At 39.0% G+C, this 19,885-nt stretch overlaps 1 protein-coding gene across 3 annotated transcripts in view; it reads right to left on the bottom strand.

Annotated features, from left to right (window-relative positions):
- Positions 1 to 19,885, bottom strand: part of ATRNL1 (attractin like 1) — a 1,099,511-nt gene that overhangs the window by 116,838 nt on the left and 962,788 nt on the right. The window lies entirely within an intron of this gene.

Consider the following 19,885-nt stretch of genomic DNA (forward strand, 5'->3'; position numbering starts at 1 on the left):
CTTCCCAAATCCAGTTCAGTATCTGAATTTAACTACTCAAAACCACAAAAATCACTTTCTGCCTTTAACACACCTGCCCACTGTTGCAATCTTGCATACAGAATAGTTTGTGTAGTGTCATGCTTATTCTGAAACCTAACTCTTGCCTCTGCACAAAACTTGAATATGGAGCTGACTACATGCCCCCAAATCTAATGCCCTCGCCCACCGTCTCTGCCTCTGAGAGAGGAAGTTGCTGACACATGAGGAAGTTGATTCCTTTCTGGCCCATTGCCCTTTATATCCTGCACTCTACCCGAATCAAAAACTCTGCTTCAGTAAATCTCTCTGCTGCATTCAGTCCTCGCCTACCGACCTAGACATCCCCCTTGGCCCTTCTTCTGTTCAGTTGTTCCCATCATATGCGCACAGAAGAACTAATTTAGAAATGTTTCAGAGTTTTTTAAAAAGTATTGGAACTATAACTTGTATAATGACACAAACAATATATCAGCATGCATTTGAGAGAGCAACTTTACTGTTCTGTGGCAAAGATAAGAGTCAGTCATGAAGGTCACCCCGAACAAGCATCAAGTATTCTGAATATGCTACGTATTTTACAAAAGAACTAATTTAGGAATATTTCAGTGATTTTTTTTTTAAACTTATGGCACTATTTCTTTTATCTGTCTACTGTAAAGCCAATGCCTTAGCTTCCATCAATTCAATTGTATAATGCCAAAAAAAGTGAACTTCTGTTCATACATACACATATCTATGGAGCTGTATGTGTGCCCACAAAAAAGTTATGAGTATGTGTGATTCTCTAATATAGATATATAATATTTATATGTATGCTAACATACATATTTATATGCATTATACTGGTATGTACTATGTGCCTTTGTGTGTGGGGTGTGTGTATATACACATACACACAATATGATAACATATTAAATGTGCAATATTAAATATAAAAATAAGTATTAATATTCTGTTAGAGTTTCAGTATCAAGCAGGCTGACTGTACTGGGCCTTCTGTGTCTGTACAGGTTTCTCAGATCATTATCTGCCTTTGCAAGGAGTGCATTTACCGTTCTTTGATGTGCATTTAATAAAGTAAATTTGTTTCTCTATACCATACATTGCTGGTTTTCATTTGTTGTTTGGTGGCCCCAATACTCCATAGTCTCTAAAATGCACAAAAGCCAGATGCTACTGGAACTCTCACCACTAACCTTATCATTATATATTGTGGCTGGGGTTAAAACCTTTGAAAGCTTTTAGTTTAATGTGATCTGAAGGACAAATTGTTAAAAGATATTTATGAACCTAGATCTTGCATATACTAGGTTGCTGCAATTTATTCTGAAAATTCACACTAGCCTCGGAAACCTAATATTTTGTTAATTTAATTAATTAGATTTACTGTGTAGAAAGGAATATACCTATATATTGGATGGGAAATGTATTTTTATGCTATTTCAAACAATAAATTAAAGACTATTTCTATTTTTTTAAGAGATGTTATCTATGATATTACTGAACACTATTTAATGTGTGCTTTGTAAACTTCTCTAAACTGTCTCGAGCACTTTTAGTTTCTTCAAAAGATATGTTTTGATTATCTTTGGGGAAATAATTTTACAGGTTTTTTTTAGCAATTTTAAAATTAAAGAACCAGTGGGAATTATTTTATTATTATTGTTATTACAACCATAGTACTGAGGAGCCCCAGTCATGGACCAGGACCGCTATATAAAGACACAACAAAATATGGCTCCTGCCCCAAAGAGCTTACAATGTAAAACAAACGGCAACAAATGGATACTGACAGCAGGAGGAGGAGTACATGGAAACAAATGAGGCAGTACTGGTCAGCATGATAGGCTATGGTCTCAATATACCAGCATGAGTATGCAAGAAACCAAATGAGTAAGAGTCAAGTTGTTTGTAGGTCAACTGCCACCCAAAGAATTGCATCCATAGCTTTGACTCAGATTTGACCAACATAATCAGGTTCAGAGTTTGAGAAAATAACATGAACTTATATAGCTATTTACAATTTAATGCTACCTTCCCAACTTGAAACAAATGATTGAAGTGGGTCTGCTACACTGAGCTTGAGATCACTCAACTGATTTGCATTTGCAATTCAACTGCAGATACAAAAAGGCAGGCGCAAATTGCACCTGCAAATAGACAGCTAGTCTTTAGGCAATTTGATCTGAACTCTATGCTGGAAACCAACAGAAATTCTGTTCTATGTACAGAAAAAAAGAACTATTTTCCAATCATAATGGATGTAGAAAATACAGTTAACAATGTGGTATTGACCAAATTAAATCTAAATTGACATTTTCCTTTACAGAGTATCCCTGATAAAAACCTCATGTATGAAATGTTGCTACTCATTTCAATATCTATGTTTAATGTGAATTTAAGATAAGCCTTTCATACCATTTACAAATATATACGTTAGCCATTATAATATCATTCGTTTCAGTCACTCATCATTACTCCTTAAATGCAAAGTAAGAGTTCAACAACTCCACTGACAGCAGTGATAAATTAGAAGAAACCAAATGAGTAAAAGGTACTATGTCTGGCCATCACAGAACTGGGGAGATTGTAAAAATAACAGAAACCTTTAATTAACTCAGGAAATTAAAAGGTGACTTTAATAAAGCAGCCTTAATAACAAGCCACACTCAAATGAACTCACGAACACGTTAATCAAGAACAAGAAGTAATTTCAGGTGTATAAATGATTAGGTGCTTATACCCAGCTACAATTAAACAAAAGACAAATATGTTTGACACTGCTACCCAGATAAATGATGATTCTATGACATTAAGGACCATAAACAAAGCATAAACTACATGCTTCTAATTACTAAAGTTGGAAGCAGTGTTGGTTGCATAATGAACACTTGTTTTTATACAACAGGGAAATGAAAATTAAGAATCATTCTCCAACTCTTAACAGCATGCAAGATACTGTAGTATATTGAATCGAGCCCACAGGCTAGCATTTCAAGTTGATAATGCAAACTCTTATTTTGTTTTTTTCAAATGTGAAGTACATTACCTGTACTCTGAGCGATCTATTGCAGCCTATTATGTGACTCCATATGTAAGGCCTTAGTAAAAAGTTCTGCTTCTGACCAGTTACCTCAGATTGACATCTTTGTGTTTCCTCTTTGGGAAACAACACATTTGCTGTGCATGTGAAATAAATCAACTATCAAGAAGCTGAAGACAAGTTATTGTACATGTTCAATAGCTGTTTTTCCAGAAACAGTAGGGTGGTCTCTTCCCCCTCTCCCCAACATACCCAAACTACTAATGTATTTCATGAATATATGTCCTGAAATATTTCATTTTCAACAAAACAAAACAACACAAAACCACCTTTGAGTTACAGCAGTGCAAACAGGCACAAAAGCCTACAAAACAGCCATTTTAGTGGAAACCCTATTACCTAATAATAATTGGAATGAAAATATTTTACTTAAAAAAATATGCTCCCAGACTTCTGCATCATTTTATGGATGAGTGCTGATGAGTACTGCTGAAACTAGAGCATTTAAAGCACAAACCCTTGCAGACAGTAGCCATACTAACATGAATAGGCTAAACTACAACTATAAGATACCTACATTTTCAATGTAATTCAGCTGTTCTCTCCCTTCAATTTTTCTGCCAATGTATGCAAATTGGGTATTTTTAAAATTGAGATTTCTACTCTTTATTTATAACGCGAATGACAACAAAAAATACGGCTGCATGGTTACTGAAGTTCTAGTTACCTTAAGCTCAAATATTTTAAGAAAAATGGTTTAGACAAGTTAAATACTTCTTCCAACAATTTTTAAGAAGCTAACTTTGGTGACCTGATCGAAAAATTAAAATGTGGATAATCAGTTCTTAGGAGTACAATTCTTTTTCCAGTACTAAACCAGATATTTTTGTTACAAGTTAAGAACGAAAGTCCTTCATCTAGCAATCAAGATTTCTTTTTCCTGGTGTATTGTAAATGCCCCAAATGAGGATAATATGAACTGTCTGCAGCATGACTACAAGCACAGACTGACTTAGACTTTTAAGTGTCTCAGATTTTTCAGTTCAGAATGACAGGTAATTCACTTTTCAAAACCCATCACAAAGCTTAGGAAACTCTAACGGTAATAAAGTGTTCCAGATGTTTCTCTCAGTGACAACAACACAAATGCACAGAGGTCTATGGGGTTTTACCAGAGTAACAAAGAATGTAATTTGGAACAATGCCTCCAAGTCTTATGTAAATATGATTAGGATAGAGATAAACAGTTCCCTAGAAATATAATACTAGTATGCTTATTTTTAATGAAATGATTTCCTTACTGTTATATTCTCACACTATATTTAGCACTTTAAATACGTATCTGCCTTTTTTCTACAAAATGTCCCATTTGAGTTAGGGAATTAAAGTGTAGTCAATTTATAAGCCATGTTTGTTAACTCATTCAAATGAATTTTGGCAATGTACAGTTGTACCACGTTTATTCTCAGCAGCCATACCCCCCCCCCCCAGTTTATTCATTTCCTAAAGGAAATTGCAAGTTAATAGAAAAAGCAGCACTGGAACTGCCTCACATCCTATAGTTATTAATTAAGCAAAGTCTGGTTCAGTAACTCTGGGTACTCACAATATAGTTAAACAAAGCCCAGTGCTTCTTGAAATGAAGTTTCAACTTCAATAGTCATTCTACAAAATTTATGCATTAAAATCTATATTCTTCTTTAAAGAAATTGCTCATAAGATCTTTGAGTAAAGAAGCTCAACTTCTGACCACTTCATAGTAAGGACTCACAAGTGGAATATTTAAGAAATCATAGAAGCATCAAGATAAGTTATTTGGCATTTCTTTGGAGTCTGCTAATCATGGCATTCTGCTATATTCTTATATATAGATTATTACCCTGTAGTCAATAAAGCAAGAAGTTGCACTAACTACTTTATTAATAATATATAATGGTTAGCAAACTTTAAAATGTACTAATGTAAAAAAATTTTAAATGTTTCTGATAGCTGTAGATCTTACAGGATAATTTATAGTTGTATTTGGTATAAAATGTTAAGATAGCAGGTAGCATGCTGGGAAAAATGCACATAATCTCAGGTTGTGACAAGTCCATTCCTGTATAGCGAACATTTTCTTAAAAGGTAGCAGGTTATCATTAAAGTGATTTTTAGAATCCATCGCAATAAAAGGTTCTGACAATCTGTCAAATGTGCCTGTAAATTCTGAGAGGAATTTAAAAATCTATACTTACTGCAAGTCTGAAAGTTGGAGATACATGATGTTATAAATGATAAGTAAATGAAAAATATGGTACATCATGTTCATAGGCCAAATACAAGTTACAGAGAATACATGAGGCCAACTTCCATACACATACTGTGTAAAAAATACAGTCCCCCATTCTGATAATCAACAGACAGGAGGAGCTAAGCTAACTGTGTTGTATGAAAAAAAAACAAAGAAGAGTTTTTTCCTTTCACTAGGTTTCGCAGAAGGTAAAAAGAAAACCACTTTTCAGAGTTTGATTGTCATTCACGTTCATGTAAGGAAGTAGTTTGTTTTTTTTTCACTAGGGAACCTTCATTTCGTGTAGTCTGAACAAAATGTACATAACACACTAGAAATGAGTTAGGAGGGATTATTCAAGGTCAAACAGTAAATTATGCTTACTTGCTAATGCTATGTTTTCAGAGACTAAATTTCATCATTGTAATCTCAGCATCACTGTAGGGAGAGCTTGAAATGGGAGGAGGGAGGAGTTCCTTACACAGGTAAGAAGGAAATCCTAGTGAGGAATTTTGTTTCCCATAATATGAGAACAAGGGGTCACAAAATAATGGTAGGTAAATTTAAAACAAATACAAGGATATAATCCAGCCCCCACCCATTTTGCAGCCACAGATCTCCTTGGGCAGCAGTACAGGTATAATTCTGCTTTTCATAAGGAAGTGACGGTTCTGGTTCCTAGTCTTCAGTTGGAGTCAGTTTCCATGAAGGAAGCAGAATTCAGCCTCCAAACACCATTTTCAGGTAGTAGGACCTCCATCGTCCAATTTCTGCAATAACAAGGCAACTGAGCTTTTGCATGCCAGTCCTCATGGCAGCAGGGCGAGTGATACCACACAAAATTGAAACAGCGACACTGAACATCAGTTTACAATAAGAAATTCTTAATAATTTTCAATGAGAAATAAAACTCACTGGAAATGGTAAAACATATAAACTAGGTGATGTCCACTGTGATTGTTTCCTTTCCCATTTTATTTCATGCAAAAACATTAGGCTAATTATTTAACATGGTTTCTGAAAGTGATAATTATGGAACTGAGGTAAGAAGACGATACTTTCCACAAAAATTAACATTAAAAGATTTTTCTTGCAGAACCACTAGGGAACTAAGTGGATGATGAGAAATGGTCCGCATTATTTTGTTTCTCTGGGTTTTTTTCAGACAGACATGAAAATGATTGTCTAAGATCAAATCTCAATGTCATTTATCAGGTCACACAAGGATATAATACAGCAGAAATTATGGGTTTTTAATTATTGTTTAAAAGGTGATCTAAAATATATATTAAAAATAGCAAATTATGCACTGAGCGCATCAAATAGAAGACTAGCAAAGCCATCAGCACTAATTAATCCAAACTTCCTTTTATTTCTCTTGGGCTCCTGGTCATTGCTCCCCTTGTTAACAGGATTTGTTCTTTTAAATTCTTTAGGTGCTATTGAAAATCTTCCCCTGAATGCACATTTCCCAACTTCTAATCTTGTGCCTCAAGGATGTCTTTTCTAATTACTTTGCGCTATTCTGGTAATCTCACATCAACTAAGGAACCTTGGAAGCAGCTTACTGAGAAAAGATTCTGTAAGGGCTGTATTTATAATACTGTATATTTTTCCAGTGGTTTGTTTTAACATCAGCAAGAAGAAAATGATGATGTTTAAAGGTTAAAAGCATTTGTCAGTGTAGCAAGTGTCTATATTACAGCATTACAGCAACATAGTTGTGCTGCTGTAGCACTTGTAGTGTGGACCTAATTTTGTATTGTAGACATATCCATAGAGACTATATCAATTCTTCCTTTGTCTGCTGTTTCCCTTAATGTGAAATACTCTGAAATCTGAATCTGAAATAAGAGTCCATTAAATTGAAACATAACACACCCCATTCCCACATCTCCATCTATGCCCACTTAGTCTTCCATCTCTTTGCTGAGACTACAAACAAGGGTCCCAGTTAGTGCCAATATGGTGCTGGTTCTATTAAATCACTACACTGGTTTATTTTATATATGACATTAAACTTCCCTCAAAGCAAAACAACTTTCATTCACTACTCACCTGGACTAGATCTGAATAGGTGATTTGGGGAGTGAAAGACATGTTCCATCAGCAGGCACCTTAGTAATCCAGTCTTCTAAAACTGGTTTTATTTATTTCTGATATATATTAAGTAAATTTGACAATGACTGTAGAACATTTGACAAAATTGGGAAGGTTTTACTTTTTTTTTTTAACAAATGCTGTGAAATTCTGCAAAACTTTCTCTGTCTGCCCTCCCTCCCTCCAAACTATCCAAATATTTGTGAAGGAAAACCTAATGGTTTACATCAGCTTCACAAGTGGCAGTCAGAAAGGGGAAAAGTACATAACACATTCTCTTTGGGATGAAATAAAATATGTTGCTTATTTATGCATTGTTTCCAAAATAGGAACCATGTAGGGGAAATTATCTAGTTAGATTAGATTAATTAGACATACAGCCCATGAATCTCAATGACACAGTATACAGGTATATGCTCAGCTCTTCTGATTTATGTATTTTTAATTTAGGAGGTATTTTATTGCAATGCAGTGCTTATAAAAAAGGAAGGATGAAAATAATAGCCAGAGACAAGCATAGAATTGGCAAAGAATTTGTTTCAGAGTAGCAGCCGTGTTAGTCTGTATCCGCAAAAAGAAAAGGAGGACTTGTGGCACCTTAGACACTAACAAATTTATTTGAGCATAAGCTTTACAAAGAACTCTTAGTGCACATAAACTTAACCCTGAATTGGTATAGTTTTGAGCTTTTCCTGAGCACACATTAGTTTTTACATAGAAGGCAAACTATGGTGTTTTTGTAGCAATAAGACAAACTGTAATTAAGATTTGATGGAGACAAAATGTCTTGCAGTTGCATGCAACTGTTTTCAGCCCAGGACTAAAGAAGTGAAAAGATAATGCTTAAATCAGGTTTAGCAAGACTTAACAAAGTGGAAGAATATATAGCTGAAGAGTGTGGTTCTGGGAAGTTAGGTTGGTAGTGAGAGCAGGAGGGGGACAGCAGTACACACATGAAGCTCAGATATCACAATGTGGGTGTGGCAAAATATCTAGCTACATGATAGGGACAGGGAAGTAGTGACGGAGCAGAGTTGGAAAGGTATGGGGGAGCAAGGACTATTAGGGGAGATATAAAGACATAGAAGGAAACTAAGTGAGGTCCTCAGAAGAAGGGGGAGTTACAGTGGACAGAGCTGTGCAGGAGGTAGGTCAAGGGGGGATCTGACTGGTAGCTGTGCTGGCTGGGTAGGATAAGCTGCACCAGAATGCTAGGTAGTGGGGGAAGAAGATGGGACAACATGCTGCCAGCTAACCTGAAGAAGCTGTGTGCAAGCCACTGCAGTGGTTGGGATAAGGGAAAAGAGGGTCTGTTGAGAGACAGAGAACCAGGGGAAGCAGAATGGAAGGCAGCTGAGAATAGGATGAGTACAAAATCAAAAGGAGGAGGGATAGCTCAGTGGTTTTAGCATTGGCTTGCTAAACCCAGGGTTGTGAGTTCAATCCTTAAGGGGGCCATTTGGGATCTGGGACAAAAATTGGGGATTGGTCCTGCTTTGAGCAGGGGGTTGGACTAGATGACCTCCTGAGGTCCCTTCCAATCCTGGTATTCTATGAAAGGGTTCAAGTCCTTCAGCAGTGATTCAAACCCTTGATATTAGAGCATCTGTGATGTGCCAGCAATACCACTTCCTGCCATAATCTCCAGCTGAAAAGTGATTTTTAGAGGATGATAGAATTGGATCATGAGTGAGGCAAAGCAGAGGATCCCATCTAGAGCAGCCTAAGAGTCAAGGTCAGACAAAGCAAGCAATTGGCCATACTTAGATGCTGGGGACCGAGTGCAAAAAGGGAGAAGGAGGATGCAGCACCGATTTCCCAGCCCTGATATAAAAGGAAAAGCTATGAACTGTAGGATACACAAAATATCCCAGGCCGCATTCATTTTACTGATTGTTACCATGCTAACAAATGCTATTACTTTACTGAAATGTTACTGCTTCCTGCAAGGTCACTTGTAAAAACTATGAATGCAGTCCAGGTAAGACTGCAGTCCTTGATGATGTTTTAGTGGCTGGTTCATTTAGTTCTTTTTTATTTTTTTTTAAACAACAGTTTTTAGACCAGTGTCATTGCAATAAAGTCTATCCTTCAGACAAAATGATGCACCATTTAAAAATATTAACATAAATTTCACTGTAAGATGATTAAGACCAAAGTAGTTCTATACAAATTAATTTAGGTAAGTACAGCAGATAAATAAATCAGCACACTTCTACTCTCAGAAAGCACTTCAAGCAATTTCAAGTCATTAAAAATACTTTTAGCGCCAACATTTTGGCTCGTAGTGTAGTCCTAATGGCCATGACAGTATGTTCTACTACTGCCTATATTGCTTTTATTACATACCCTGATCTATTTGATGATCATGTCAGGATAACAGAGAACTACCAAAAAAAACCCCTAAAATAATGAATTATATTTTGGACAAGTCTAATAAAAGTGTTAATCAAAAATACAATAAATGTCAGAAGCTCCCATAAATCGTACATTTTATACATTCCTCTTGCGAAACATTTACCTGTTGGAGGAACAGCTCTAAAAGGGCAAAGAGAAAGATACGGAAAAGGGAAGTTTCAGAGGAGCAGCCGTGTTAGTCTGTATCCACAAAAAGAAAAGGAGGACCTGTGGCACCTTAGAGACTAACCAATTTATTTGAGCATCAGCTTTTGTGAGCTACAGCTCACTTCATCGGATGCATTCAGTGGAAAATACAGTGAGGAGATTTATATACACAGAGAACATGAAACAATGGGTGTTACCATACACACTGTAACAAGAGAGATCAGGTAATGTGAACTTTTATGTAGAGACTGTCCAGTTTGGCCAATGTACATGGCAGAGGGGCATTGCTGGCACATGATGGCATATATCACATTGGTAGATGGGCAGGTGAATGATCCTCTGATAGTGTGGCTGATGTGATTAGGCCCTATGATGGTATCCCCTGAATAGATATGTGGACACAGTTGGCAATGGGCTTTGTTGCAAGGATAGGTTCCTGGGTTAGTGGTTCTGTTGTGTGGTGTGTGGTTGCTGGTGAGTATTTGCTTCAGGTTGGGGGGCTGTCTGTAATTCTTTACGTAAAAGAATAAATGGACACAAATCAGAAGTCAAGAATTACAACATTCAAAAACCAGTCAGAGAACACTTCAATGTCTTTGGTCAGTGGGGGAGATTTAGGTTGGATATTAGGAAAAACTTTTTCACTAGGAGGGTGGTAAAACACTGGAATGCATTACCTAGGGAGGTGGTGGAATCCCTTTCCTTAGAAGTTTTTAAAGTCAGGCTTGACAAAGCCCTGGATGGGATGATTTAGTTGGGGATTGGTCCTGCTCTGGGCAGGGGGTTGGACTAGATGACCTCCAGAGGTCCCTTCCAACTCTGATATTCTATGATTCTATGATTCCAGACCTAAAAGTGGCAATTCTTCAACAAAAAAACTTCAAAAACGGACTCCAACGAGAGACTGCTGAATTGAAATTAATTTGCAAACTGGATACACTTAACTTAGGCTTGAATAAAGACTGTGAGTGGATGGGTCATTACACAAAGTAAAACTATTTCCCCATGTTTATTCACCCCCCCCGCACTGTTCCTCAGACGTTCTTGTCAACTGCTGGAAATGACCCACCTTGATTATCACTACAAAAGTTTCCCCTCCCCCACCCCGCTGGTAATAGCTCACCTTACCTGATCACTCTCCTTACAGTGTGTATGGTAACACCCATTGTTTCATGTTCTCTGTGTATATAAATCTCCCCACTGTATTTCCACTGCATGCATCCGATGAGGTGAACTGTAGCTCACAAAAGCTTATGCTCAAATAAATTTGTTAGTCTCTGAGGTGCCACAAGTACTCCTTTTCTTTTTGCGGATACAGACTAACACGGCTGCTACTCTGAAACCTGTCATTATGCAAGGCACTGAATTTAGCCGTACGGTGTGGAAATCTATCAACTTCATGAAAAAACTCGTACAGATACAGACAGACATTATCTTCCTTTCCAAATGCAAACAGATGGACATCATACCAAAAGGACCGAAGGTAAAAAATCCATTACAATCTACATACCACATAGACTATGCTGACAGCTTGTGCTACATACTCTCAAAGAAACTGCGGAACCACCTGATCAACATCCTACACAGCAAACAGGGAAAGATTAAGAATGAGCTCTCAAAACTAGATACTCTCATAAAAAACCAACCTTCCACACAAACTTCCTCGTGGCTGGACTTTACAAAAACTAGACAAACCATTTACAACACACACTTTGCTTCTCTACAAAAGAAAAAGGACACTAAACTATCTAAACTACTACATGCCACAAGGGGCCACAACAGTGGTTCCCTTAACCCACCCAGCAATATTGTTAATCTATCCAACTATACTCTTAGCCCAGCAGAAGAATCTGTCCTATCTCGGGGCCTCTCCTTCTGTCCCTCCACTCCCACAAACATGATACAGTTCTGTGGTGACCTAGAATCCTATTTTCGACGTCTCCGACTCAAGGAATATTTCCAACACTCCTCTGAACAACATACTAACCCACAGAGACCCTCCTACCAAGACTACAAAAAGAAGGATTCTGGGTGGACGACTCCTGAAGGTCAAAACAACAGACTGGACTTCTACATAGAGTGCTTCCTCTGACGTGCATGGGCTGAAATTGTGGAAAAGCAGCATCACTTGCCCCATAACCTCAGCTGTGCAGAACATAATGCCATCCACAGCCTCAGAAACAACTCTGACATCATAATCAAAAAGGATGACAAAGGAGGTGCTATCGTCATCATGACTAGGTCGGAATATGAACAAGAGGCTGCTAGGCAGCTCTCCAACACCACTTTCTACAAGCCATGACCCTCTGATCCCACTGAGGGTTACCAAAAGAAACTACAGCATTTGCTCAAGAAACTCCCTGAAAAAGCACAAGAACAAATCCGTACAGACACACCCCTGGAGCCCCGACCAGGGCTTTTCTATCTGCTACCCAAGATCCATAATCCTGGAAATCCTGGACGCCCCATCATCTCAGGCATTGGCACCCTGATAGCAGGATTGTCTGGCTATGTAGACGCCCTCCTCAGGCCCTACGCTACCAGCACTCCCAGCTACCTTCGAGACACCACTGACTTCCTGAGGAAACTACAATCCATCGGTGATCTTTCTGAAAACACCATCCTAGCCACTATGGATGCAGAAGCCCTCTACACCAACATTCCACACAAAGATGGTCTATAAGCCGTCAGGAACAGTATCCCCGATAATGTCACGGCAAACCTGGTGGCTAAACTTTGTGACTTTGTCCTCACCCATAACTATTTTACATTTGGGGACAATGTATACCTTCAAATCAGCGGCACTGCTATGGGTACCCACATGGCCCCACAGTATGCCAACATTTTTATGGCTGACTTAGAACAACGCTTCCTCAGCTCTCGTCCCCTAATGCCCCTACTCTACTTGTGCTACACTGATGACATCTTCATCATCTGGACCCATGGAAAAGAAGCCCTTGAGGAATTCCACCATGATTTCAACAATTTCCATCCCACCATCAACCTCAGCGTGGACCAGTCCACACAAGAGATCAACTTCCTGGACACTACAGTGCTAATAAGCGATGGTCACATAAACACCACCCTACACCGGAAACCTACTGACCGCTATACTTACCTACATGCCTCCAGCTTTCATCAAGACCACACCACACAATCCATTGTCTACAGCCTAGCTCTATGATACAACCGCATTTGCTCCAACCCCTCAGACAGAGACAAACACCTACAAGATCTCTATCAAGTGTTCTTACAACTACAATAACCACCTACTGAAGTGAAGAAACAGATTGACAGAGCCAGAAGAGTACCCAGAAGTTACCTACTACAGGACAGACCCAACAAAGAAAATAACAGAACACCACTAGCCATCACCTTCAGCCCCCAACTAAAACCTCTCCAAAACATCATCAAGGATCTACAACCTATCCTGAAGGACTACCCATCACTCTCACAGATCTTGGGAACAGGCCAGTCCTTGCTTACAGACAGCCCCCCAACCTGAAGCAAATACTCACCAGCAACCACACACCACACAACAGAACCACTAACCCAGGAACCTATCCTTGCAACAAAGCCCGTTGCAAACTGTGACCACATATCTATTCAGGCGACACCATCATAGGGCCTAATCACATCAGCCACACTATCAGAGGCTCATTCACCTGCTCATCTATCAATGTGATATATGCCATCATGTGCCAGCAAAGCCCCTCTACCATATACATTGGCCAAACTGGACAGTCTCTACGTAAAAGAATAAATGGACACAAATCGGACGTCAAGAATTATAACATTCAAAAACCAGTCTGAGAACACTTCAGTCTCTTTGGTCACTCGATTACAGATCTAAAATTAGCAATTCTTCAACAAAAAAACTTCAAAAACAAACTCCAGCGAGAGACTTCTGAATTGGAATTAATTTGCAAACTGGATACAATTAACTTAAGCTTGAATAAAGACTGGGAGTGGATGGGTCATTACACAAAGTAAAACTATTTCCCCATTTTTATTCCCACCCCCACTGTTCCTCAGATGTTCTTGTCAACTGCTGGAAATGGTCCACCTTGATTATCACTACAAAAGGCTTTCTCCCCTCACCCCCCGGCTCTCCTGCTGGTAATAGCTCACCTTACCTGATCACTCTCCTTACAGTGTGTATGGTAACACCCATGGTTTCATGTTCTCTGTGTATATAAATCTCCCCACGGTATTTTCCACTGAATGCATCCGATAAAGTGAGCTGTAGCTCACGAAACCTTATGCTCAAATAAATTTGTTAGTCTCTAAGGTGCCACAAGTACTCCTTTTCTTTTTACAGAAAAGGGACAAAAGCTCTTTTCATGCATTTTAAAAGGTCTTTCCAATTTATTTATTCAATTTCACGTACTGATTTATGAACTAGCTTTATACTCCTATGGCTTAATTTTTGACATCAACAAACATCTCATATGGATGAATGTCATTAACTTTGATTTCTGGTCAGATTATAAACCAACTCCCATAAGGCAAGATACAGTCAATTATTTTCCCCTTATGTTGCTATCATGAAATATTACTGATTTTTAATATACTCCTTGCAGAATAAGAATCTCTCACCAACACAGTGAATTTCAGGTGTCTGATCCTGAGACAACAAATTTAATAAAGTGCAGAGTACAACTTCAAATGTATCTGATTTATAATGATTTTTTACTATGTTTTGATTTCACTAAAGTTACCCAGACTACAAATGACTTGCCCCTCTCTCTGTCGACATTATAAATCCACTTTGATAAAAATCCTTGCAGGCAAATGGCGGGAATATAACTACACAAAACACTCTAGATTTGCTAGTAAGGATACACTTTGCATTTTTATAAGGTTCAAGGAATATTATACTAGTAGATGAAATTACAAAGCTGTCAGTTATGTACTGGATCCCCATAGTGATGTTGGTATGATGCTATGAAATCTCAGGAACTCTTTGTCGGGTTTCCAAAGCTATGCAGATGCTTTTCAAGCCTGTGGTGAAGATACTCACTAGTTTGCCTCACTTTCAGCTGACAGCACTGAATGCTAATAAATAAGACTCCGTTTCTGGAAGGACATCACATCACTGTAAGATAGGGCTTTATACCAAAAATCCCATAAAGCTGCCATACAGGGCTGCTGTGAATAGTGGTGCAACAGCTACTCACTCTCAGTCAGAATATACATTGTGCTGATAATTTTTGACAATTTACATACAGTATGCTGGCCTGGCATTGACTGGACCTTGAAAAACAACATTAACTGCCAACTAACCAGGATATGCATAGTGTCAAAGGTGGTGCTGCTCCACAGCACCCTCTACAGGACCAAGAGAGGTGCTGCAGGGCACTCTGCCTTAAGCTACAAGTTGTGTGGCCACCGGCTCGGAGCAGGGCAGCCCATACGGTAAGCTCAGCATCAGTCTCTAAACAGTTAACTAAGGATAACAAAGCTCCGAATTTGTCTGTCTGTGCCTTTAAACTAAAACAAACCAAACACCCTCCAAAGGCAAGTACTTAGTTGCTGTGCTTGAGGGCTCTGGGCTAACACTGAGGAGCTCCTCCTTCTACATCCCAGTTTCATTGCCCTGGAGAAGAAGCATGCGAGCCCTCTTAACAGGCTGGATAGCTCCCTATTGGTCAGCATCTCCTCCTGGCCCTTCTAGGTCTCTGGAAGACTAACTTGTTGGTAGCATGGTCTGAGAGGGTTTTCCTTGAGGAGGGGGCTGTCAAGGAATGACGCCTCCAGAAAAGGGCAGAGAAAGTCTGATAACCCCACCATGCATGGGCTCTTCTCTCTCTCCCATGGTGCATACTTGATACTTCTCTTATCCTCATGGAGATAAGGAGCAACAAATACCATTTCTTTGGCCATACGAAGTGCCAATCTCCCCAAGAATTCTTCTACCCATCTTGACGTGATCAGGAGGAAGGAATCTGGTCATTCAAAATGTCACCAGGTATCCTGGCAGTGGAAAGTTGGTTGAAATACACCCAAATAGTTCTAGGGAGTGCTTTTAGGAGGTCAAGCAGAATGTCAGCTACGATACCTGGTTTCAGCCTCCCTGTGTCATGAAATCTGGAACAATCAGTGCTTGTATACTCCCCTGCTACATAATGTGACAATGTGAACTGCATCAGTGAACAGAATTTGGCCCCATAGCTAGATGTTTTCACAGCACATTTGTCCATGCTATTTTTATGCATTTCTATTATTTAGAGATGTACAGGTTTGTTAATTTTAAATTAATTATTCTTTCCCTCCCACACACATTTCACACTAATGTGTCAAAGTACGAACCTAGACAAACATTTCTGGTTCTTGCAAAAATGACAATAAAGTTGACCATTTTTAGATAAAGACTCTGGGTAAATTTGCTCCCTTTAGGTTTGGTACAAATTTAATTTCCAGTCAATCATACTGATTATGCCAATTTATTAGTCAATAACTCCAAAGATATATGCATCCACTGCAGTTTAAAAATGTCACTTGTCACTACATCAGTATGGAAGGAAAGCAGTCTGAGAATTTGCAAACAAATGAGTGAGGTCATCTAGAATATCTCAGTACTTAATCAAATTGGGAGGGCAGCACTTTCTAATCAAGTAGTTACCCTATACGGCTTCCTGAAATTTGAGGGATTGAATGTGGCCAGGTTCAACACACCTGAGGAAATTCAGATTTAAAGGGGCAGTTTTAGACAAAAATGTGCAACTGGATGGACTACAGTCTTAAAGATAATGGCTTTCCCAATATGTGTTCTATTCCTTTGGCATGTTTTTCTACAGAGAGATAATTGAAGAGAACAGGGGCTTGCTTTGAATGATCAAAGGTTTGGCTCTTGTCAGCTAAGAGAAGAGTGTGCCAAATGCTGAGTCTTCACTTGGCATTGCCTGCATTATAAGGACTTTTCATTTCAAACTTCATCTCCAACTATAGCTATGTTTCTAATGGGATACAATCCTTTCAAAACAAGGTGTATTTTACTCCATCTGCAATTAACGTGGCCATTATTTAGACATATGCACCTTCTAACGGAAGATGAAATGAAGAGTTCTACAGCCATCTGCAGAAAATTCCCTGACAGTGTGCAAAAACATGATGTGCTGCTGAATACTTAAGATGTCAGAGCCAAAGCAAGAGCAGAGGGAGTGGATCAGATTATAAGAGAGTGACATGGATTAGGAAAAGGAGATTAATAAGCATGGACATTATACTTTAGTAGTCTCTGGATTCTGTTCAGATAATCACTTGGTTCTCGTTTCTAATATTTGAGCATCATACTAAAAATAAATAATGGGCAAGTTCACATATCATGCAGCTTGCACTGTTATTCTGAAGAAAAAGAAAATGTGTCTTAAAAGTATAAATCCTTCTTCAGATTCAATATTGACTGAAATTACTAACGAGCAAAATTCAATCTCCACTTCCAATAAATTACACAAATTAAGTGACTTTGTCAGTCATGCAGTGTCAAACGTCAAAGAGTAGCACAAAGAGGAAATAAATAAATGCTTTAAAATATTGCTTGTGTTTAAGAAAATTTCCAAAGGAGTTGTGGGAAGAGATAAGATGTGCCTTTATTTAAGTTTCACCAATGTTACCTCAGGGGGAAAAAAAAAAGACACTATAATCTGTTTTCTGATTAAGTGTCATAGCTCACAGAAAGTGTAGGACCAGTGTAGGAAGCAGAAGATTGTTACCACATTGTAGTTTTAAATACTGAACGGAGCAATTATGTACATAAAAATGATTAGGAGGAATTATTAATAGAAGAGAAACTGGGGCATACGGGGTGGGGATCAAGGGAGTGTTTTCTCAAGTTTTGATTACCAGAAGTGAGGCACAGTCCACAGTTACAGGGGCTCTGAAATGTGCTTGGGATCTGCCAGCAGATCTCTAGCTAGAAAGAAAGATGTTCTATGTATTGATGTCTAAGGGACAGAGCAATGGACTGGGCACCAGGAAACTTGGGTTATATTCCCAGCTCTGCTAAATACCTATTGTGTGATTTTGGTCAAATAATTTCACCTCTCTGTGCTTCTTCTTCCCCTCCCAGCCTTGTGCAATTTGAGATTAAATTCTTCAGAACAGGGACTGTCCCCTACCAGGTCTGTTGACCTAGCTGCATCTATACTGGGAGTTAGGACATCTAAACTGTCATAAATATAAAGGGAAGGGTAAACCCCTTTGAAATCCCTCCTGGCCAGGGGAAAGCTCCTCTCACCTGTAAAGGATTAAGAAGCTAAAGGTAACCTCGCTGGCACCTGACCAAAATGACCAATGAGGAGACAAGATACTTTCAAAAGCTGGGAGGAGGGAGAGAAACAAAGGGTCTGTGTCTGTCTGTATGCTGCTCTTGCCAGGGACAGAACAGGAATGGAGTCTTAGAACTTTTAGTAAGTAATCTAGCTAGGTATGTGTTAGATTATGATTTCTTTAAATGGCTGAGAAAAGAATTGTGCTGAATAGAATAACTATTTCTGTCTGTGTATCTTTTTTGTAACTTAAGGTTTTGCCTAGAGGGGTTCTCTATGTTTTTGAATCTAATTACCCTGTAAGATATCTACCATCCTGATTTTACAGGGGGGATTTCTTTATTTCTATTTACTTCTATTTTTTTATTAAAAGTCTTCTTGTAAAAAACTGAATGCTTTTTCATTGTTCTCAGATCCAAGGGTTTGGGTCTGTGGTCACCTATGCAAATTGGTGAGGCTTTTTATCCAACATTTCCCAGGAAAGGGGGGGTGCAAGTGTTGGGAGGATTGTTCATTGTTCTTAAGATCCAAGGGTCTGGGTCTGTAGTCACCTAGGCAAATTGGTGAGGCTTTTTACCAAACCTTGTCCAGGAAGTGGGGTGCAAGGTTTTGGGAAGTATTTTGGGGGGAAGGACGCGTCCAAACAGCTCTTCCCCAGTGACCAGTATTAGTTTGGTGGTGGTAGCGGCCAGTCCAAGGACAACGGGTGTAATATTTTGTACCTTGGGGAAGTTTTGACCTAAACTGGTAAAGATAAGCTTAGGAGGTTTTTCATGCAGGTCCCCACATCTGTACCCTAGAGTTCAGAGTGGGGGAGGAACCTTGACATAAACTATGGTGCTTAGGGTATGACATTTTTCACAGCCCTGAGTGACATGGCTAAGTGCATCTAATTCTTAAGTATAGACCAGACCTCAGAAAGTGGAGCCAATTTCATCTCCCTGATTCTCTGCTTGACATCTAGTGCAGGTTAAATCAGCTTCGGGGCTGCTCTAAATTGCTTCAGTTGGCAATGGCCCCCACTCCTTCCCATCTTGCCTCTGATACTTCCCCAGTGCAGGGTGGTATGGGGAGGGTGCAGTAAACCCTGGCTATGCCTGTTCAATGCCCAGTAGGGAATTACCCAGTTAGGGGAAATGATGTCCAAAGGGAGAATGGAAGGGGCAGAGAATATCTCTCCTATCAAGGTGAATAGCCCCTTCTCTTCCTCAGCCCCCCCCCCCAAGCCTTCCTTCCAATTAGGGCCTAAGATACGTTTAGTTCTAAAAGAAGCATTTTACTCATAGTGTGTCATGTAGCCAGAAACTGCTGCAAAGTGCAAACATTTGTCTCTGGCTGTAAAAGAGCAGTATTAATGAGGCAATGCAGTGCAGCAGGAGTGTGGGATGTTCATCCTGTGAAGTCAGCTATGGGCATAATCTTTGATGCAATTGATTTGCTCCTGGGACATTACTGTATTTGCATTTGAATATTTCTTAGAGGCAACATTTTGGGGCTATTTCTATGAATGTGCCTCTTTTGCAATCATCAATATTTTGCACACAAAACGCCACTTGCACCATTTGTGCGCCTCCCTCAGAAATTACATTGTAGACACCAAAACCACTTGCGCCTGTT

Source organism: Lepidochelys olivacea, assembly GCF_965140295.1.
Source record: "Lepidochelys olivacea isolate rLepOli2 genome assembly, chromosome: 7".
Lineage (NCBI taxonomy): Eukaryota > Metazoa > Chordata > Testudines > Cheloniidae > Lepidochelys > Lepidochelys olivacea.